At 39.6% G+C, this 23,656-nt stretch overlaps 1 long non-coding RNA gene and 1 pseudogene across 1 annotated transcript; both read right to left on the reverse strand.

Moving 5' to 3' along the window:
• Positions 1 to 2,818: 2,818 nt before the first annotated feature.
• LOC146692755 (G2/M phase-specific E3 ubiquitin-protein ligase-like) lies at positions 2,819 to 9,629 on the reverse strand (annotated as a pseudogene).
• A 12,443-nt stretch (positions 9,630 to 22,072) lies between these two features.
• LOC146692756 (uncharacterized) lies at positions 22,073 to 23,216 on the reverse strand. The gene is made up of 2 exons (XR_014915030.1): positions 22,909 to 23,216; positions 22,073 to 22,330 (listed from the first exon to the last, which is right to left on the reverse strand). It is a non-coding gene; the product is annotated as an uncharacterized LOC146692756 (long non-coding RNA).
• Positions 23,217 to 23,656: the final 440 nt, after the last annotated feature.

The raw sequence follows: 23,656 nt of genomic DNA on the forward strand, positions 1-23,656 counted from the left end.
TCAGTGTGCACTACGTCACCATCATGATGACCACTTCAGCGGAGACTCCAGTCACATGTTTGGTTCATCAACGAATAACCAGCAAATTGAGTCCTGGTGGTCCATATATCGAAAAGGAAGGTAAATATAACATTTAAGTTTGCCTGATATTTAAAGGTGTAACAAATTTGAATGTTGTGCAAAAGTTGATTTATTGTCAGTCTGCCCCAGGGCAGCTGTGGCTACAACTGTAGCTGCCTCCACCAGTGTGCGAATGTGAGAGTGAATGAATAGTGGAATTGTAAAGCGCTTTGAGGGCCTCGGAAAGCGCTATATAATGCAATTCATTATTATTATTATTATTATTATTATTATTATTATTATTATTATTATTATTATTATTATTATTTCAGTAATTCAACTTAAAAAGTAAAACCGATATTAAATACTCATTATTTGCCAAACTAGACATTTTTAGCCCATTTAGTAATTATGATGATTATGATTTGGAACTTAAGAAAAACCCAACTTCAAAACCAGAATATTGTGAAAAGGTTAAATATTTTAGATTTAAAGTGCCACTCTACTATGAGCTAATTAATTCAAATTACCTGCAAAGGGTTCCTGAGCCTCTAAATGGTCTTTCTAATTCAGGAGGACTCACAGGATGGACATGACTGCTGTCCTGACAGCTGTGGGGAAAAAAAACATAATTGACACCCTCCATAAAGAACACCTTAAAACAGTGGTCCCCAACCTTTTTTGCGCCACGGACCGGTTTATGCCCAACAATATTTTCATGGACCGGCCTTTAAAGTGTCACGGATAAATACAACAAAATAAAACTAGTACCCGTACCGAAAAAAAGAAAATTTATTCATAACACACGTGAAAAGACCAAGGAAAACCGAGTAAATGATAAAAACGATAACAAAATAATGCTGAAAACTGATAAAAACCCTGAAAACTATACATTTCACACCTGAGCCTCAACTCTCGCGGCCCGGTACCAAACGACTCACGGACCGGTACCCGCTTGAGGCCCGGGGTTTGGGGACCGCTGCCTTAAAAGACGTTGGCTGTTCCCAGAGACTATCAAAGCACATTAATAGAAAGTTTTGTCTAATGTAAGTGTGGATAAAAGGGGTGTCACATAGTGTAGTGGCTAAGACCTCAAGGCTGCTACTGAAGCATCCTGGTCTTCCATAACACCTCAACAGATCCACAGACTGATAGCAGTAATTTATGCAAAAAGGACCCAAACAAATAGAACATACAAATTGTTAGAGACTTTGAATTTGGGTTTTTCATAAGCTCTACGTCTTAATCATTAACATTATAACAAATACTTGAAATACCTCACTTTGTATGTAATGAGTTAATATCAATTCAATTCAATATCAATTTGAATTACTAAAATAAATGAACTTTTGCACATTACTTAAATGTTTTAGATTTTTGCGTGTATGCAATCCCTTTCAATAGAAAACTGACTGGAGTCTATATATGATTCAGTTAAAATGAACTGTAAAGTGCCATGCGATGACATGTTGTGAAACGATGCCATGTAAACAAACTAAACTATTTCTAAACATTTTTTTTAACAATTTCTGTAGGGCTCAGTTTTGGTTGGAGCTGTTTGCGGATCTTCGAGACGTCAATGGAAGTCACGAGCATCAGTGCCTTTTGAGATTTTGCCTCACTGACATTGTTCAGAAGGATCTTGGTGAATGTGTGAAGCTGTGGAACACTCATCAGATTCGTCCCTCAAGAACAGCTTCATGTCCAGGAGGTGTGCCAAATAAACTGTACTACCTACCCCCACAGGTAATGGATAATAATGATCAAATAATTACTTTGTGTAAATGTCAGTGAGAGGTGAAACGTCTTCAAGCAACTTATAGAAGTCCAGACGCTTTTCTTTGCAAGCTCCTTTGACTACGATGACCTGGATGACTGAGAACCTTCACAGACACTTTGTGTAAACCTATATTAATGCAATTGTCTTCCATTGACCACAGACACGGCTCCAGGGACTGTGGATTCCTGATTCAACAATCTGAACTGGACACTTTTCCTGAGTCTAGGCTGTCAGTAGTTGTATGTGGGGACTCAAACATACAGGAGTATCTGAATTTTGTAATGGAGCAAAATCATTTTCAAAAGCCAGTCTGCTGGGAGTCTGCCACTGAACTTTACATGAAGTTATTAGAAATTGCACATTTCTAAAAAAAAAAAAAAAAAAGAAAAAAAAGGGCTTTTTGTTGTTTTTACCAAAACCTATAGCATATGCTGTATTTTTGGACTAGGCTACATGAGTTGGCTGAAGATGCCAAAAGTTTAAGTTAGTGTTTGTAAAAGCACATTCTTACTGCAATGTCTTGCTAATTGTGGTCCTTGTTTGGCAGATGGAAGTTGAGATACAGTCCTCAACATTTAGATAAATAATAAAGCAAAATCAAATCTTGCACTGTATTGTGGGTTTATTACAACTTTTAAGAGTAGAACACAGTACACTTTTAAATGCCTTTAGTTTTAGTAGCACTGTCAAACCTTTGAACAAATCAAGCCATTGCATTTTAAATCTCCTTTGAACATATGTACCTACATTTTAGAATAAAAAAACATGCTCAAATACATAACTGATTTCTGGATAAGTCCCGTAGCAAAAAACCTACAGAATTTACAATGTAATGCCAAGAAGAAGCAGCTGTAAGTGACTGGGTTATCTAATAAAACTACAATAAACCTGGTAAACTATAATGGATTTGTGCTGTACCACCAGCATGTCCCACCTTCTCCTATTCATAACATCTTTAAAAAAATCTTGACTTAAAAACTTGAGAAACAAATCAACAGCAGGTTTGAACTACAAGGCCAGACATCCTAGAAACATCCAAATCCTGGGGAGTTTTGAATTCCAAAATCCATGTTGGATTTAAACACGGAATATGAGGTTGTCATTGGTAGTTTCAATAAGTTTAAGCATGTATTTGCCATCGGGAATAAAGAGTCATCCAGGAACTGTAGGCTTGGTAGTGGATCTAATCCAGAAGGTGACAGTGATGTTAGCCCAGTTGCAAACATCACAACGTCGCCCACCGACACAGCAGTTTGTGATTCTGCAAAAAATAAAAAAAATAAAAAAAATAATATATGTATATGTAGCACATTGTCTTGTAATGAGTACTAAAATAAATACCTTCACAGCCTTCACAGAAAGTCTGACCAGTAGCCCACAGTTTGACTTTCCAGACGTCTTCCAGATGGGCTGAAGTCAGGTTTGAAAAGTCTCTCAAGTTCAAGAGCTGTGAGTTTCTTTTCCATGTGACACAAGACTGGGGAAAGCAAAGTAGGGTGTTGCTGGAGTGCACTCAGGAAATTAAGTGCTGAAAGACCCTCTTTAAATCTAAAGAATGAGGAGAACTTTGTGTCATTTACCAGTTCATAATACATGCACAAACTATGGACACACTTTGAACTTTGGAAACCTTGGAGAATGTAAAACATTTCAGTCGGAAATTATGCACAACACCGTCATAACAATAATTCTATAGTCTCTTCTATAATAGTCTCACCTGTCAATTACAGATGAGTTTCGAGCAATTATATACCACCGGAGATAGTCAGACACAATGTCTTTCTTTTCTTCAACTGTGGAAACATGCCTTAGACAACCAGCCACCTGTAGCATAGTACTGTTTTTATGACACAGTCACGCAGGACATCCACTGAACCAGCACTGTCGATCTGAAAAACCCATAAAAATGGACATACACAATGTAAGCTTACGTGTCTGATTTTCATTCCTGTTTTTTCCCTACACAAAGAAAGAATATTTTAATTTCATACAGATAAAGAAGCTATAGTTCTATCCTGCATTCAAATCCTGTGCTGTCCTCACCTCTTGTAAAGCTTTTCCTATGTCGTCATCTGTGACTGAGGCAACTGCTGCTTTTACTGAAGTCTGGCCTGCAAGATAATGTACCAACTCTTCTGACAGGAAATGGGGCCCTGGACCACCATGCACAACTGACACGGCTATCATCTTTCCTGCTAGGTAGTAGTCACCCTCCCTTACAGCTGTGAATGAATACAGTAAATGATAAAATCTCTTAGACACACACAACTCTCTCTATCGATCGATCAGAGCCAATCGATGTCAGATCGATCGATCAGATAGACAGACAGACTAATGCTGTGTTGAAATAAACCAAAAAAATATTATGAGTTGCTTCTGATAATAATTAAAAACAAATTGATTTACAAGTCCCAAAAATGTCTTTAAATTAAGTTTATCAAACATCTGATCATTGCATACCCTTTGCATTGTAGACGAGGAATCGATGTCCTTCTGGTCCATCAAAAATGGGACGATCTTTCATGTGTTTCATTAGCAGACTCAAAAACTCTCGTTTTGGGCCACCTGCATCAAGTCCTTCTTCTAGAATACCAGCATCATCAGTAAATTTAACCAGCATGTCATTGGTTTCAGAGTATGACAACTGCCTGAAACCCCTGACTGCTCCATCCCAGACATTTGCTCTTGAGATGTTGAATCTGCTGACACTTCTGATGAAGTAGCACTGGATAAATTTGCAACGATGTCAGGTAGAGTAATGTTAACGTCTTCCCTGTAATCATGCAAGACTATACAATTTAGCGTTGTTATTTGAAGTAGTATTTGATATTTTACAGTGCTTTGTAATCAATCGGTGAAGCAACTTCAACCAGCTCTTCATCCTCGTCCTCAATGCAGGGGGCACACAGGTCTGTTGAGAAATTATAATTCCAACATTAGAAAAACTTGTATTCACCCTATAACTATCTTTACCCATTTCACTAACCCAAATAGGGATGGGTATTGATAAGATTTTAACGATTCCGATTCCATTTTTGATTCTGTTTAACGATTCGATTCTTTATCGATTCTCTTATCGATTCTTTTTTTTTTTTTTAAAAAAAGGAGAACACTAAGGTCGATTAGCTTAGAACTTTGTTTTATATCTTCTCTTTGAACAAGATAGAAATTTAGGAGTAACATGGCCTTACAAACCCAGCAGTGAGATCTTAAGAGATCCAGCCTACGGCTCTTCAATGTGGTGTCACAGGGTCCCCAGGAAAAAAAATTGTAAATGTAAAATAATAAAATAAATATTCTTCTGTAGCAATAACAAAGTATAACATAAATTGTTCTGTGGCAATTACACAAGAATATCCAGTAATGTCCCTGCCTACAATTAAACACATTCACTTACCAAAAATCGGGGGCATCTGCTGTGGCAAATGGGTTCAAGCCTTTGACCACAAACTGAGTCACTGCTCGGTGACATTCGTCTGTCCTGGCCTGAAAGGAGACGCTACCTGTAGACTGCAGCGAGAACTGCCAGCGAGCGCCAGCCAGACTCTGTCTGTCTCTCTCATCATGGTCACCTACATGTACAGTAATGGCAGGTCTTGTAATAAGGCAGATCGCGCTAACATTATATGCACTGTTAGTTGATTATTTACCTGCCGCATTAACGGGAGAGGACGTGCAAACGTTACCGCTGCTGCTGGGTTGAGATTCACGAGTCCGGAGCGGAATTAAAAACCCGTGTCATCACGTGTTTTGTGAGCAAATGCTTTTGCATATTCGTAGTGTTTCCTCCCTTAAATGAAATATCTACTTTGCAAGTTGCCCTGTTGTCATCGGTTCTCATGAAGTATAATCAAACTTTTGAGCATTTGAGCCACTTAGGCGCCATGTTTCCTGCCAGGTAAATGACGCTCCGCAACGTGGTGACGTCATTCGGGGCGACTGGAATCGATAAGGGAATCGTTTGCAAAAATGGCAAACGATTCCAAGGAATTGAAACAGTGGGAACCGGTTCTCAACAAGAACCGGTTTTCGATACCCATCCCTAAACCCAAACGTGTACTCTAGTTACAGGTTTAAAATTACTTATAAGACACAATTTTATTTACCTATAGGGACTTATGACTGGATTTGTTTCACTTTGGTGATCAAGATCCTCTGTATCAGATATTACAATCTGAAAAACAACAACAACAAAAATTGCATACTGTACATAAACATACATAGCATTGTATTATTTCAACAATAGCAAAAAACCTCATGCTGACATAAATTGCCCAAATCCCTGACATGGCTGTATGGTAGATGAAGGTCCTGGAGCATGTCTGAAACAGAATAAGAGTATTGGAATTAAAATGTCCAGATAAGTAGCTCATACAATTTAATATTTTTTATGATACCAACATTATAAAAATGCTATGAAACCAATAAATATTTATATTAGGGCGGGGGAATAAAATAACCACAATATGTATTGCAGTATACTTTTTCCTCAATGGAAATATGAGACTATTGCAATAGAGCTATCCATCCATCCATCCATCCATCCATTTTATATGCTGCTTATTCCTCTAATCCCTCTTTTTTTCATTGACGTAAGAATAGTCAATCCTTATCAGGTAGCGCAGTGACCAATCGCTCTGGGAACAGCGTCATGTCCAGTTAGGGTGACTTGTTACCTGCAGCACAGTGAAGTAGCAGCGCCACACGTGGAGATGTTTGGGCACCATTTGCATCTAAACCAACCATTAAAATAAATATACAAGGAGAGATTAGGAGAATTTGCTTTTATTTCTTAGCTTATTCATATGATATTGACAAAAAATTTTATGTCTCTTCTCCTGTAAAACTTACTGTAAACTAAGATTTATTTTTAGAATCATTCTTTTTTGCTTTTAAATGTAATTGACCAAGCAATTGAGTGATCTGGTGTTTGTTGTCTTTTGAAATCTTTATCTCTGACTTTTTATCTAGTTTTTAACATGTACCTTTTTTTAGTTATCTGAAACGGATGTAATATGTTAATACATCTGTCTGTCTGAACTTATGACAGGAAATAAATATTTAAATCAAAACAAGCTTCTGAGGATTTCACGTCTACTTATGAGCAACGGCACATTTAATATGTACAAATCTAGCTGTTTATATTGTGATGTATATCAATATTCCCTGAAATAAAACAAAGAAATATTGTGACATGAGAAAATATTGTATTGCCCAACTCTAATATACAGTGGGGCAAAAAAGTATTTAGTCAGCCACCGATTGTGCAAGTTCCCCCACCTAAAATGATGACAGAGGTCAGTAATTTGCACCAGAGGTACACTTCAACTGTGAGAGACAGAATGTGAAAAAAGAAAAATCCATGAATCCACATGGTAGGATTTGTAAAGAATTTATTCGTAAATCAGGGTGGAAAATAAGTATTTGGTCAATAACAAAAATACAACTCAATACTTTGTAACATAACCTTTGTTGGCAATAACAGAGGTCAAACGTTTACTATAGGTCTTTACCAGGTTTGCACACACAGTAGCTGGTATTTTGGCCCATTCCTCCATGCAGATCTTCTCGAGAGCAATGATGTTTTGGGGCTGTCGCCGAGCAACACGGACTTTCAACTCCCGCCACAGATTTTCTATGGGGTTGAGGTCTGGAGACTGGCTAGGCCACTCCAGGACTTTCAAATGCTTCTTACGGAGCCACTCCTTTGTTGCCCGGGCGGTGTGTTTTGGATCATTGTCATGTTGGAAGACCCAGCCTCGTTTCATCTTCAAAGTTCTCACTGATGGAAGGAGGTTTTGGCTCAAAATCTCACGATACATGGCCCCATTCATTCTGTCCTTAACACGGATCAGTCGTCCTGTCCCCTTGGCAGAAAAACAGCCCCATAGCATGATGTTTCCAACCCCATGCTTCACAGTAGGTATGGTGTTCTTGGGATGCAACTCAGTATTCTTCTTCCTCCAAACACGACAAGTTGAGTTTATACCAAAAAGTTCTACTTTGGTTTCATCTGACCACATGACATTCTCCCAATCCTCTGCTGTATCATCCATGTGCTCTCTGGCAAACTTCAGACGGGCCTGGACATGCACTGGCTTCAGCAGCGGAACACGTCTGGCACTGCGGGATTTGATTCCCTGCCGTTGTAGTGTGTTACTGATGGTGACCTTTGTTACTTTGGTCCCAGCTCTCTGCAGGTCATTCACCAGGTCCCCCCGTGGGGTTCTGGGATCTTTGCTCACCGTTCTCATGATCATTTTGACCCCACGGGATGAGATCTTGCGTGGAGCCCCAGATCGAGGGAGATTATCAGTGGTCTTGTATGTCTTCCATTTTCTGATGATTGCTCCCACAGTTGATTTTTTCACACCAAGCTGCTTGCCTATTGTAGATTCACTCTTCCCAGTCTGGTGCAGGTCTACATTACTTTTCCTGGTGTCCTTCAAAAGCTCTTTGGTCTTGGCCATGGCGGAGTTTGGAGTCTGACTGTTTGAGGCTGTGGACAGGTGTCTTTTATACAGATGATGAGTTCAAACAGGTGCCATTCATACAGGTAATGAGTGGGGGACAGAAAAGCTTCTTACAGAAGACGTTACAGGTCTGTGAGAGCCAGAGATTTTCCTTGTTTGAGGTGACCAAATACTTATTTTCCACCCTGATTTACGAATAAATTCTTTACAAATCCTACCATGTGGATTCATGGATTTTTTTTTCACATTCTGTCTCTCACAGTTGAAGTGTACCTCTGGTGCAAATTACTGACCTCTGTCATCATTTTAGGTGGGGGAACTTGCACAATCGGTGGCTGACTAAATACTTTTTTGCCCCACTGTATAGCAGAACAAGCTCTGAAATAACTTACTCCTTCTCTGCATGTTTACCATTAGGGGTACTCTGGTCTTGTGGTTTGAAAACCTAAGATGAAAAATATGCACTTTTTAAAGCTTTCACCAACTTCGTATCGCATTTAGATAGTTCATCAATACTTAAAAGATAATAATTTTTTTTTAAAGAACATACAATCACACAATGAAAATAATCCACCCATGGATGTTACAGAATTATGATCATTATAGAGAAAAAAAATAGAGCACTTAGCCAGGGCCACTCACAGGCCTCTGGCATGGTGTAGAGGTAAAAAACTACACACCAATGTGTCTGCCTGGTTGAACTCAGCTGTGCTTCTTGATGTAATCACAATCTCAAGGTCTGAGTCTGAGGTACCATCCTCTGAAATCAGAGCTGAGAAAATAAACACATTATTAGTTGTTGTATATGTAAACACGTCAAAATATAAAATTAACAAACCTTGTTTGAAGTGGCTCTCTGGGCAAATGAAAAGAGAAATCCTGTTGTAGTTCTTTCCTATTTCCTCTTTGTAGTCTGCCAATCGGAATGGCCTTTCTGTCCCAGGCACATTTATCACCTCTGTGCAGTCAGGATACAAAAGGACATATGGTCCCTCCACCAAGTCCTTGTTGAATGTTATAATTTTTTCTACAGCCTGCTTCAAGAGGTCAGGGGCTGTAATTTCGGGGCTAATAAATAAGGGCAGTGTTTTCCCTCTTAGCGGTTTTAAGTCCGTTTGTTGTGACACCATTATTCCTATATTGATCTAGAAACAAATAATACAAGCAAGATCACTTTAAGAATAATTGCCAAATCCTTGTTTATAAATTTACCTGTGATGGCTTACCTTGACAGGTTTACTCTGTTGCTTGAGTTTTAATTTTGCTCCACAGCTGAAGGCCTGACGCTCTTTGGATTTTGATTTTTTGTACTCCATGAACTGCTTGTATGACGGACATGTTTGTTTTGGTTGAATGAAAAACGTTTAACATCAAAACAGGGTTATAAGCACTCTCCATTACTAAACGTAGACGAGAATAAAGTATAAGCAAACATAAAAAGAAACCGGAGCCAAAATGGTAAATAAACGTGCTATTTAACTGAAATAGCATAGACTGTCTGAAGAGAACAAAAAGTGAGTAATATATCAAAATTACTTTGTTCAGAATTTTCTGTTTGTTTTGATGTCCCTGGGGACTCTGATCCTTCAGCCTGGTCTGTGTCCCGCAAAAGCTCCAGAGACCCTCCACAGGAAGCACAAAAAGGGGTGAAAAGCCACAAAACGGGCAAAACATTTTCCAGTTCTCTATGTAGTGCAGCGAGCACCGTCAGGGTAATGAGGAAGCGCTGTGAGGAGTGCGTTTCTCGACGTTTGTTGACATCCCGAATCACTTTTCTGAGCTACAAATATGGAGTAAGACTAATTGTTGTGTCACTTCCGGTATTTCAGACAATCCCTTTCCGTCAAGGATTTTTAATTTGTTGTGGGTTTTTTAAAATTTGTTGCGGGGTTTTGTAATTTGTTGCGGGTTTTTGTAATTTGTTGCGATTTTTTAATTTGTTGCAATTTGCACTTCCCAGCCACCGTAGTTCTATCATGATTGGAAGTCAGTGGATATGACCCCTGTCTAATTTCTGGTCTCAGTGTAAATACTAAAGAAGAAAATATTGTCAAAAAATAGCAAATGTCAAGGAGGTTTTACCTGTGAGTGCATTCCATTTTCCTTGACAGGCACACAGGCCTATGTAGCAAGCAAACCAAGTCTAATAAGATTTCTCTCTTTCCCCTTAGCCGAATTATTTCGATTGAGATTGGAGCTGAATAAAAAAAAGGCATGGCACATAATTCTTTGCAAAATTGTGGAGCAGTAAACTTACTTAGAAGATGCAAATTAAGATATCAACAGTAGTGTGTGTAAGTGGAAGTGCATAGTCCTTTAAAGTCAGATGCTGGATTATTTTAACGGGAACAGGGTAGATAACCTGAATCATCATTGGAATCAGTCTCAGTAACAGTAGTCACATTATGGTCACATTATGAACTTTAAAAATTTAATTTTTCTAAATCATTTTTTTTTATTATATTCACTTCTAACACTCACAAATGTAAACCATGGTTGGTCCATCAAATCCTGGTTTGCCAGGGGCCATTGCTGAAGGCAGAATGGGTGGAAGTTAGATGTGTGTGCATGGGGACATTAAATATCCCATAGTGCCAGTGGAAATTAAATATAAGGGTAAAACACATTTTACCCTTAATTTTCTATTATATTCACTTCTAACATTCACAAATGTAGCCTCTGTTTGTGAAATGGAGAAACAACAAAATAACGGCAGATGAGGAAACTTCACTGTATATGTGAAGCATATATATATATATATAACATATAAGTTTAGCAAAGTGGGTAAAAGAGGATCTTATGCCAAAAGAAAACTGTCAAAAGCTGAACAGTCAATGAAGAAAGAAAGACATTGAGGATGAGGAGAGAAGGAATGATGTTAGTATTCTACAGGGAGCTGCTGAGGAACACTGTGGAGTTGTCTGGAAGAAATCACTTCCTTCTTTATTATTATTATTAGTATTTATTTTTGTTATTTTCTATGTATTACCATTCAAATCTCTCAATGAATACAGAAGAAAACACAAGAGAAGGCTAATCAAAGGTATCTGCTGTAGCACATGCTTGTTATGCCAAACTTTTTAATGAAAGATTGTTCTGCAAGCAGCTCATTTACATAAGGCTTGAAGCAAAAGAACAAAACAAAACAATAATAAGACTTCCATCTTAGATAAGAAAATACATTCATTTAGATTTCATAACAATAATCCAGGCAAAAGAACCAAGAATTTCAGCACTGTCATGATTTCTCTTCTTCATTCTTCATTTATATATTTTTCCAATACTGTAGTTTTAAACATGTTTTTAAACGAGGAATGTGAACTACACCTTTTTAAGTCACTGTCATAACTATTCCACAAATTGACACCTCTAACACAAACACATCTTTGCTTTATTTTCTTATCTAGTTTTTGTATTATTTTTTTTAATCTGTTCCCCTCAAGTAATATTGACTCACTCTGGCTTAAACCGCTTCTGAGTACCGCAGCAAATCATTTTATTTTGTGCTTTGTACATTATCTGTGCCATTTATTATTCAACTAGATCATACAATTCATTTAATAAACAAAATGTTAGTTGGTTCTCTATAGTTTTATTGATTCATAATTCTTATAGCTCTTTTTTGTAACTTAAAGATAGGAAGTACATTGGTTTTATAGGCATTGCCCCATATCTCTAAGCAATATGTCATATATGGATATAAAAACAATAAAGCGTATATCATGATTTCTTGTTTAGGACATGCTTTGTTTTGTGGAGAATAGCAATGGTTTTTGACTATTTTGTTTTCACATGGGTTATATGAGACTTCCAAAAAAACTTTTATTATTATTCCAAGGAATTTATTTTTGCACACTCTTTCAATTTCAATTCCATTTTAACCATATTTTTTAGTTGTCCGGTTCCAAAAAATAATACATTTTGTTTTATTTATATTTAACAATGACTTATTTATATCAAACCAAATTTTTCATATATTTAACTAGGGGTGGGCGATATAAACGATATACGATAGAAACTATATAAATTTGGCCAACGATAGAGATTTTGACTATACCGCTCTATCGCAATAGCGCATGTTGATGATGTCATCAAGCTGCGCCTGTTTTGGTTGAAAGCATCGCAGCGGCTACAACCATTATCATCTGCAAATTATGCCTGGCGACAGTCATAGCAGTGGCTTACCAAAGTTGTACTAAAACATTTTTTAACAGATTTCTGCCTGCCAAAATCAGTTCGAGGTCAGTAAGCACAACCAGAATTCATACATAAGGCACACTCTTGATTTTTGAGAAAATTAAAGGATTTTAAGTGCGCCTTATAGAGTGGGAAATACATTATACAGAAGAAAAGAATATATCGTGATATATATCATTACCGTACGTGCTTCAAATTATATCGTGATGTGGATTTTAGGCCATATCGCCCAGCCTTATATTTAACTCCTTTTCCACTGTAGTCAAAAACTGCTCAAGGTTTTGACCTGAGCAATATAGATTGGTATCAAACAAAACACAATTTAACAGTTTGGTAACATTATATATATCATTTATATATAAAATGAAAAATGAACAGCTATGCCTAGAAACATCTATCTATAAAAACTAGGGACTGAATGGCCCGTAACAATGGGCCAGATAACCCATACTCCCGAAGCACCCCAAGGGATCCAGTCAAATTCCTTCTTCAAGTCCACATAACACATGTAGATTAGTTGAACAAACTCCCCAGCAGCCATAAATATCTTTGATGGGATGAAGAGCTTATCTAATGTCAATGGGCAAGACAAAAGCCACATTGTTCCTCCTGAATTCGAGGTTCGAAAAGTGTGGGGCCCGCAGAGCCATTGCAGGGGGGGGCGTGGTATGGAAAAAAAAAAATGCTTGGACACTGCTAGCATAATGGACAGGTTTTTGAAGGGGTGCCCACACAAACGCAAAGCAGAAGATGAAGCATCGCCAAATATGTTTCCAAACCAACTTCCTTCCAAGCCAAAGACTTGAAAATATGGTGAAGCATATCTTCCCTTTGACTTCACCTGCACAAGTGCCAAGGTAGGTCTCCTCTGCAGAATTGTTTTTCCCTGTGTCGGGAGCACGCACTGGGCTCTCCAAATCATGGACAAACAGTATCCCACATTCTTGATTTTTAGTTCACAAACACTTCTTGTAATGACTAACTACTGACGTTTTGGAGATGTTAGCTCTTTATACAGTAAAGTTACAGTGGGATACAAATAATATCAGGCTGATCCTGCCATGATTTGTTCCCCGGGTTCAAATCACGGACAAACAGCATCTCACAGTTGTTTATGTTTTTGCACAGAGAGGCATTTTTTGAAAAATGTATTGTTAGTAATGTTAAACATTATTATACAGGAAAAAAACAACTACACGTAAAATAATTACACCATGATGCCTCTGCCTTTCTAAATGGAGGGACAGTAATTGCGTGTGTAAATGTAAGCGTGTAAAAACAGAAGATAGTAGGATTAACAGTAACAGTATTTTGTCTCTATCTGCCATTCTGCAATTCATCTCATGTAAACAATAATGTGGCACACAGCGTGACGTGAAAAAAGGCACATACCTTTGATGTTGCGTGATGAACTCTGTATTCCTCGTGCACACGTAAACGCAAAAAAGGAGTTTTAAAAAAAATCTCAGTTTTCGATGATTCGAAACGCCGTTCACGTGTGGATGAAAGGTCCAAATGCACAGAAACAGCTGCATTTCCAAATATACCTGTGTAGGTGTGGACGTAGCGTAAAAGAGTTAGCAGTGTATTTTATTACTACCTGTAATTTATTGCAGTTTACTTGTATTTGCTGTTTTGGTATTGACATGATATTAGTTAAAAGTATTATAGAATATATAGTACAACCTTTCGCATACATTTGTAATCTGTCCTTTCAAACTGGTGTGTTTCCCTCACAAATGAAAATAGCAAAAGTTATTCCAATCCATAAAAACGGAGTGAGATGTCAGTTTACCAATTATAGGCCAATATTACTACTCCCACAGTTCTCAAAATTTTAGAAAAGTTATTTGTTAATAGACTTGATAAATATATTGAGAAGCATAATCTCCTAAGTGATAACCAATATGGCTTTAGAGTGAAAAGGTTCACTTCGATGGCAGTGATGGAACTTGTTGAAGGGATATCTAATGCTAATAAGGAATATACTGTTGGTGTTTTTATAGACTTAAAAAAGGCGTTTGATACAATTGATCATTCTATATTAATGAATAAACTAGAGAGATATGGCATAAGAGGGTTAGCATACAAGTGGATGAAAAGTTACCTGGATGAAAGATATCAATATGTCGAATTCAATAATGTAAAATCTAAGCAGTTGAAGGTAACTTGTGGTGTTCCTCAGGGCTCTGTGCCCTAAATTATTTATATTATATATAAATGACATATGTAGCATTTCCAAACTGTTAAAATGTCAAATTCAAAATTCAAATTTTATTTGTCACGTACACAGTCATACACAGTACGATATGCAGTGAAATGCTTGGACAACTGCTTGTGACCTAAAGAAAACAAAAAAGGAAAAGGCTATGAATAAGATAGGAAATAAATATGAAAAATTAAAAAGGGAAATAAATATGAAAAATTAAAAAGGGAAATAAATATGAAAAATTAAAAAGGGTAAATTTTACTAGGAAGGAATAAAATATAAATTAAGGTTAAAAAGGAAATAACTGTACAACACAAATTAGAATGAAGGGTAAATTTAACTGGGAAAGAATAAGATAAAATATATAAATTAAAGTTGAAAATAAAATAACTGTACAACAAAATACACAATATAGAACTATATAAGAATGTATGAAGAAATATAAATAAATATATACACAATAACAGCAGCGTGATTTAAGTAATGAAGTGAAAACAATGTCCAGAATGTCCAGTGTGTGTAAGAACTGTATGTGTGGGTCAGGACTGTGTGGTGGTGTGATTGAGAGACCGTATCGCCTGCGGGAAGAAGCTCCTCCTCAGTCTCTCTGTGTTGGTCTTCAGGGAGCGGAATCGCTTTCCTGACCTCAACAGAGAGAACAGTCCGTTGTTGGGATGGCTGAGGTCCTTCACGATCTTCCTGGCCTTGGTCCAGCACCGCCTGCTGTAGATTGAGTGCAGGTCAGGGAGCTTGGAGCGGATGGTGCGCTCAGCTGACCGCACAACCCTCTGTAGAGCTCGTCTGTCCTGCATGGTGCTGTTTCCGAACCAGGTTAAGATGTTTCCCGCCAGGATGCTCTCTATGGTGCACGAGTAAAGGTTCCTGAGCACCTTGGAGGGCAGTTGGAAGTCTCTCAAGCGTCTGAGGTGGTAGAGACGCTGACGGGCCTTTTTCACCATGGTGTTGATGTGACAGGACCATGACAGGTCCTGCGTGATGTGAACTCCGAGGTATTTGAAGCTGTCCACTCTCTCCACTGGGCACTCGTTAATGACGGGGGTCTGGTAGTTCCTCTCCTGCTTAGTGCTGAAGTCCACTATCAGCTCCTTTGTCTTACTGACGTTTAGAAGGAGGTTGTTCCTCTGGCACCAGTTCTCCAGATTCCTAATCTCCTTCAGGTAGGCCGTCTCGTTGTTATCAGAGATCAGGCCCACCACGACAGTGTCGTCAGCAAACTTGATGATGGTGGTGGAGCTGGTAGTGGCCACACAGTCATATGTGTACAAAGAGTACAGCAGGGGGCTCAGAACACACCCCTGGGGGGCTCCAGTACTGAGAGTGGTGGAGGCTGAGACATGTCCGCCCATCCTTACTGCCTGTGGTCTGCCAGTTAGGAAGTTGGAGATCCACTGACACATAGATGAGCTGAGTCCCAGATGCTCCAGCTTGGTGGTGAGTGTGGAGGGAATTATGGTGTTAAATGCAGAGCTGTAGTCTATGAAGAGCATTTTAACATAATTCCCCCTTCTAGTGTCCAAGTGAGTGAGTGATGTGTGGAGGAGATGAGAGATGGCATCGTCTGTGGAACGATTTGGACGGTAAGCGAACTGTAGTGGGTCCAGTGTGTCTGGTAGTGAAGAAATGATGAAGTCTCTGACCAGGCGTTCAAAGCACTTCATCACTACTGAGGTGAGGGCTACAGGGCGATAGTCATTGAGAGAAGCAGGGTGGGGTTTCTTCGGGACAGGAACAATGATGGACTCTTTGAAGCATGTGGGGATCACCGACTGAGATAAAGAGATGTTGAATATCTCAGTGAACACAGGAGCTACCTGGTATGCGCAGTCTCTGAGGATACGACCTGGGATGCCGTCTGGTCCTGCTGCTTTCCTGGTGTTCACTCTTTTGAAGGCTCTCCTTATTTCATGCTCGGAGATGACGAGCACGTTTCCGGTGCTGGCAGTATCTTCCTGTCTGCAGCCGTTAGCGCCGCTAACACTAGCATCATTGGAGTCCTTAGCTGCAGCCTCGAAGCGAGCATAGAAAGTGTTCAGCTCGTCTGCCAGAGTCACGGCCGCGTTCGTCATACCGGTTGTTGGTGCTTTATAGTCCGTTATTGTCCTTAGTCCCCGCCACAGGCTCCTAGAGTCACTCTGTTGGAGTTGTGACTCTAGTTTCCTCCCGTAGCGCTGCTTCGCCTCTTTCACCGCCCTCCGCACGTTATATGACGCGGCTTTGTACGGGTCCATGTCCCCCGTCGTGAGTCCCGTGTTGTAGGCAGTGGTGCGGGATCTCAGAGCGTCGCGGATGGTTTTATCCACCCACGGCTTCTGGTTGGGAAACGTTGTGATAGTCTTTGTCTCCACGGTATCATCCGCTAGTTTCCCGATGAATCCCACAACCGCTTCCGTAAACACGTTGACATCATCATCGGAGCTGTTTCTGAACATGCCCCAGTCTGCGTCATCGAGTGCGTCCTGTAACGCGGCCACCGATTGATCAGTCCAGCGCGCGACCTTCCTCTGAACCGGAACTTCCTGTTTCAGCCTTTGTTTGTATTTTGGCATGAGGAAGATGGCGGCGTGATCAGATTTGCCAAACGGGGGGCGGGGTTGTGCCTTGTAACCGTCCTTGACCGTAGTGTAGCAGTGGTCCAGTGTCCTTTCACCTCTGGTGGGGCAGGTGATGTGTTGATAAAAGTTCGGCGCTGCACGTTTGAGGTTGGCACTATTAAAGTCCCCCGTCACAATAAGCGCAGCGTCCCGGTGTTGTGTCTGGTGCTGTGTGAGTGCCTCATGCAGCTCGCATAAGGCGGTGACCGTGTCCGCTTGTGGTGGAATATAAACGGCACTTATAATGACCGATGTAAATTCCCGAGGTAGATAAAAAGGACGACACATGATGGACAGTAGTTCCAGATTTGGTGTGCAGGAGCGTGTGAGAGGAACAACGTTTGCACTGTTGCACCAGTTGTTGTTCACCATTAAACACACGCCGCCTCCCCTTGACTTCCCCGAGTCCCGTGTCCTGTCCATGCGGTGAACCGAGAAGAACTCAGCCGGCTGGATGGCGTGGTCCGGCACCGCTGGGTTCAGCCATGTCTCGGTGAAGCAGAGGAGATTGCAGTCCCGAATGTCTCTCTGGAACTTTACCCTGGCCCTGAGGTCGTCAAGCTTGTTCTCCAGTGACTGGACGTTGGCGAGCAGGATGCTAGGCAGAGGTGTGCAGTGTGCACGAGCTCTCAGCCTGTTCCTGACGCCGGCTCCCTCTAGGCCGCCGCTTCCCTTTGTTCTTCCTCAAGATCTCACTCGGCCAGCTCGGATCCGGAGTTAAGAACTTCGAATTGTGAGTACATTGTAAACCAATAGAAACAAGAGTGTCACTGTCATACCTAATGTACCCAATGGTGATGATTTTGCCGATTTAGAAACGCTGAAAACTAACTTAAAAAACAAAGAAAAAGTGGTTGGAGCAGTCGTGACGGCAGCCGACCTCAACGGTGCCATCTTTATCTTTAAATGTGTGTTGTTTGCTGATGATACCACTCTGTACTGCTCAGGTAAAAATCTAGAACAGCTTCTGACTACAGCGGAAAAGGAGTTAAATATATAAAAAACGGGTTTGATGTAAATAAGTTATCATTAAATATAAAGAAAACAAAATTGATTATTTTTGGCACTGCATGCAAAAAGATATTTTGTGGAAAGGGTTGGCGTAATAAGCAAATGCTTCAGCCAATACCTTTTGATTAGCCTTGTCTCATGCTTTCTTGCTTTGTGGTAGATCTTTGTTCTGTTTTCACTGAGATATTTGAATGCTAATCAATAAAAATCAAAATAAAAAAATAAAAAAATAGTTTACTAAATGTCTGAGGTGTGAAATAAACCGCAATGGAGTTTGAAAACAAAATATGAGTGTGTGTGGTTGGAGGATGTGTTTGTGCAGGGGGTTTAGGTGGTGGGGGGGGGGGCGCAAACATTTTTCTTGTAAAGGAAAGGGGGGCCTAGCAAAAAAAAGTTTGGAAACTACTGGACTAACTGATGATGACTGATCATGACTGATAGTTTGTAAAAAGACTTTTGGTTGGCCTCGAAGTGGTTTTAGTCTCATCAAATATGATAATGTGTAATGTATACTTTATTGATCCCCGTGGGGAAACTCCTCTCTGCATTTAACCCATTCACTCAGTGAAGCAGTGGGCAGTTTAGCTATTCCTGCTATCCCAAACTCCTCCCATGCCCGAGCTTTTGCATTAGCAACTGCCAGAGCACCACGCTGCTTAGCCTGCTGGTACCTGTCAGCTCCACTGGAGTCCTGCAGGCTAACCAAGCCTGAAAAGACTCCTTCTTCCAACTGAAAGTCTTGTTGCATGGTCTCTCCGAACTCCTCACACACACTGTTCAGAACCCCTACCAGTGACTGTAAGGATGCTGGGCACTGTAAACTGTTGTTTGGCGGATAGGCACAAATGACATTCAATTTCCTTTCCTAGACCCAAAGGCAAAGGGAAGCAACCGTCTTGTACAGCGGGAAAAACCTAAATGAATGTAATGGGTAAAACACATCACTAGTGACTAGGGCTGTTCGATATAACGATATACATCGGATGACGATATAAAAACGTCTATCGTTTCATTTTACGCTATCTTTTGTTTCGTGGTGTCGCAAAATAAACTCTTTACGGTAATATTTTTTCATCGTTTTGATGGTCACTGTAGTTGCTATATTAATTTCTTAAAGTTCTCTCTTTCTCTTATATTTTATATAACCAAACTACGGATGGACAAGCGCCTGTTTTTATGCGTTGTCGTTAACAACAACGACGGTAAAACCATTGCGTGTCCGCTTGTTTATTTTCCACACAAACCTTTCACAATAAAGCTCAAGATCCTGTCGAGACTTTTCAAAATAAACTGAATCACGTGAAAGAGCAGATTATTTACGGATGAGAAGTAAAAAAAGAGCTGCCTGGTGCTAAAAAATAAACCTTAGACTCAAACCTTAGAAAAGGCTTTTCCCCGCAGCACGCCGTGTAATAAATACTCACAAAGAAAACGGCGGCCGTTACAACTTTTGTCTAAAAATGTATAGTTTCATGCATCGGTTAAAACACTTGACTCCAACTACATGACGCGCAGCTGCAAACACTTCCCGCAAGTCGAGCTGCCTGAGATTCACAGAATTTACAGAAAATGTTACATTTTTGTGATTTATATCGTTATCGGGACGATAGAATTCTTATATCGGGATATGAGATTTTGGTCATATCACACAGCGATACATGTGACATGACTGGCGTGCTGTCTTTGTACTGATACCACCACTGATCTAAATTGCATGTTTAGGTAATCAATGTGAGTTAAAGAAAGAAAAATAAAATATGCATATTATTATACTTTTAACTGCACTTTTCACCTCTATAATGAGGAAGGAGCCTACACTGGTGCATGGTCTTGGGGGATACCAACTAGATATAGTTTGGCTTGCATTCATTTTTTCTGTGGTGATCACTTTATGAATCACTTTACAGAAGTCTTTTTGTGCTGGTTTTCATTGTTGCTTTGTGTTGTGTTTTGTGTTGGCTTTATGTTCTCAAATAACTATTAAGAGTTGTTTCCTGTTTTATTTTGAAGGTCCATGTCTGATGTTAATGGTCGTGTCCAAATTCATGGGCTGCATCCTCCTGAGGCCGCACTTGTAGACCGATTACGTCACAGCGACGTGCCGAAGGCTGTCCAAATTCGTAGACTCCTCCAAATGCAGCCGACAAATGCGTCCTCCTTTTCCCCGAATTTGAAGGATGGGTCGGGTGTGTCCTTCGTGGCCTACCATATCCCAGAATTCATAGCGCGGCCCAGCCAAACTCCAGTTTCCAACAATGGCGGCCGCTACTAAGTTTTAAAATTACTCTGGGTCACAAAATAAACTTTTAACATATTTTCAGGCGAGAAAGTAGCTGTGTAAACATCAAATATCTGCTCGGTTTATCAAGATATTGCATATTTGCAAAAGTGCTCCGACGTTTTCGGAGACGTCTGCTACCCACCAGCTCGATAGCTAGCCGGGAGCTCGAGGGTTACTGATGCGGCTGAGAACGGCACAACTCCCGGCACATCATTTTCAGATCACCGCGGACTTTCGCTGCTCGGGTTAAACGTAATATATAAGTCACTTAGACAACCTAAAACTGTTATTGTTGGGCTTTTTTCAGTGTTTTGTTTGTTCGTGAGTAAATCGTTTTGGCTGAGATTAAAGTTATTAGATTAGATTAGATAAAATAAAACTTTATTAATCCCCCGGGTGGGTTCCTCCTTGGTTTTTACACAGCTGACTAAACGTCAAACACAAAACTGATTAAACAGAAGTATGAGACAGTCGAGAATTTACGCCAGTGTCCTGTTATATTTTAGATAGCAAGGAGCAGACGGCCAGGTTTATTAAAGTCCACCGAGACAGCGGTGATGCTAATCTGAAGGCTAAACCGTCCAATTTCACGCCCGTTTACCTCTGGCCTACCCGACCTTCTGAGGACCCAGCCCACGTAGACCGCGAAGGCCGGGTCCTCAGGAGGATGCAGCCCATGAATTTGGACACGACCAAAGTATCTGGTTTTGTTTCCCCTGTTTCGTTAGGCCTGATTTGCCCCAGCTGTGTTTCCCTCCTGTTACTCATTCCCTGAGTTTACATTGTGCCTCCAAGCGTCTACACTTTGGGTCCACCATTCCTGCCTGCATACAGCCTTCACATAACAATGTCAGGTGAATAGGGTGAGATGAAGAAGGGAGGCACAAGTAAACACAAGCAGGCAGTGGAAAAACATTACAAAATCACTTGGATCCTAACATTATCTAATTTGTCAGAAGGTTCAGTTTTCATTGTTTGGGCTTTACAGGAGCAGGATTTAATCCCAGCCATTTTCTCAAAATAATTATTAGATTTCCAATTACCAGGTGGATAATATCTTGCAAAGACATTAACTAGGTTTCCTCTATGTCGGCAAATATAAAATATTATTGCTCCTTTGTACACAGCAAATCCAGCATGTCCAAATTAACACTGTCGGATTTGATTTCAACACTATTAAAGTGTCTATATGGGTCCACACCAGAGAGTGTTAATTTAACTCTTTTTGGAGAGTTGGTACGTTAACTCTGATTTAGTGTTAAACACCAAATCTGTCTGGAGTTGATAATTTAACACTTGGTGTTAAGAGTTTATATATTAACTCTCAAAGAGTATTTTAGTTTAACTACGTAAGAGTTATCTTCTAATTCATTCTAAAAAGCGGGAATTTTACTGTTCTGAACTTCTAGAAATTTCTTTTGGAAATAAACATTTACTAAAAAGACGCAATGGTTTTTGAAAAACATTTATTCTGAACTGTGCACCACAATTTCAAAACATTTTCTGAAAGATGTAACAGTGTACATGTTCTCACTTTCATTAGAATTTTGTTTATCAAAAGGTCTGACATAGGTGAGCTGGTAAATGCAAATAACAGCATTCTCATCACTTATTTCTTCAATACAATATGCATGTCCTTCATTCATCCCTTTGTGGAACTTCAACGCACTTCTGCTCTCCCCCATATTCCATCTTCACAAGCATATCCTGTGCGGAGATTGAATAAAAATTAGTTGACACTAATTAATGGCACAAATAATCCAGTAAACAATTGCAGCACAGTAAGAAGGAATCCTCTTTGAGCCATTACTTGTGTAAAGTATTTTCCCAAAAGACGAGGACACAGGCAACAGGTAATACTGAACTAAATGTAAAACCTCAACCTTTTTCATTTTTACCTAAACCGTGTGCACAAAACTCTGGAGGGATCTAAATGCTAACGTAGAACCCAGTCAGGACGCCTGCTACTGCTGTTTGCTCGGTTTTTTTTTATGGGCGATCATTTTCAGGCTTCAAGTAGCACTATTATACCAACATTTCACATTCTAGACATTGTTTTAGGTGTATTTGACCAAAAGTTTGACTGAAAATTCACATGCAAGCGTTTTTTCAAGGCTGTGGTATTTGCCCGCAAACAATACCTTTCAGCTAGCTAAAACAGAATATTATGCTATCACCGAGCAACATGGCTAATGCCTTTCACACAGCTTTGTCTCAACTCCAAAGAGCCACAGAAGTAAAAGCTCATAATAATAATTGAAACAATCTTTGAAAAAATGACTTACCAAGCATGGCAAACAACTCAAATATGTAGAGCAAAATGTTCTGAAACTGCTTCACTTCAGCTTCGATTGGAGCCTATGGTGCTGGGGCTCGGAGTCTGTGAATTTACTCTATTGGTGTCATAGCCCCTGTAGGAGTTCAGAGTTAAGAGGTCAAGAGTTAATGTTTCCATTGTAACACCTCCAGATTTGACATAGAAACACTCATTTTTAACACTCGATTTTAACTACTAGCATTTTACACCTCAGAGTTACATTAAAAGAATGTGACTCTGCTTAGAGTAAAATTAACTCTACTTTTGCAAGAAGACTATTAACACCAAAACATTTAACACTTTTGAATTTGCTTTGCTGTGTAACAGCTGTAATCTGTAGTGTGTGTGTGTGTGTGTTTAACAGGGACTTCACTGTTTAAACACAAATATAGAATGTGTAAACATAGAATTTGTACAGAATATATTGTACTGGACATAGCCATTTGTATTTCAAATGGCTTTGGCCGGCAATATACCTGCTTTGAAAATGCAATACTCCTTTCACAAAGATTATCTTAGCACACTAGAACCACTTTTATATCATTATAAATGTCCTATTTTGAGAGATCAAGCCAAGTCTAAAGCCTATGTTCAGACAGGAGTGATGCAGCTGGTTATACAGCTAGATAGGGCCCTTCAACTCTCTCCTCTTGAATCTCCTTTATTGTCTTCACTTGTAGTGAAAGCCTTCCAAACTGAGCTGGATAGTGTAAGGT

Source organism: Copadichromis virginalis, linkage group LG15, assembly GCF_057382275.1.
Source record: "Copadichromis virginalis isolate Kocher_CV1m ecotype Utaka linkage group LG15, C_Virginalis_male_GT1.1, whole genome shotgun sequence".
In the NCBI taxonomy this organism is placed as follows: Eukaryota; Metazoa; Chordata; class Actinopteri; order Cichliformes; family Cichlidae; genus Copadichromis; species Copadichromis virginalis.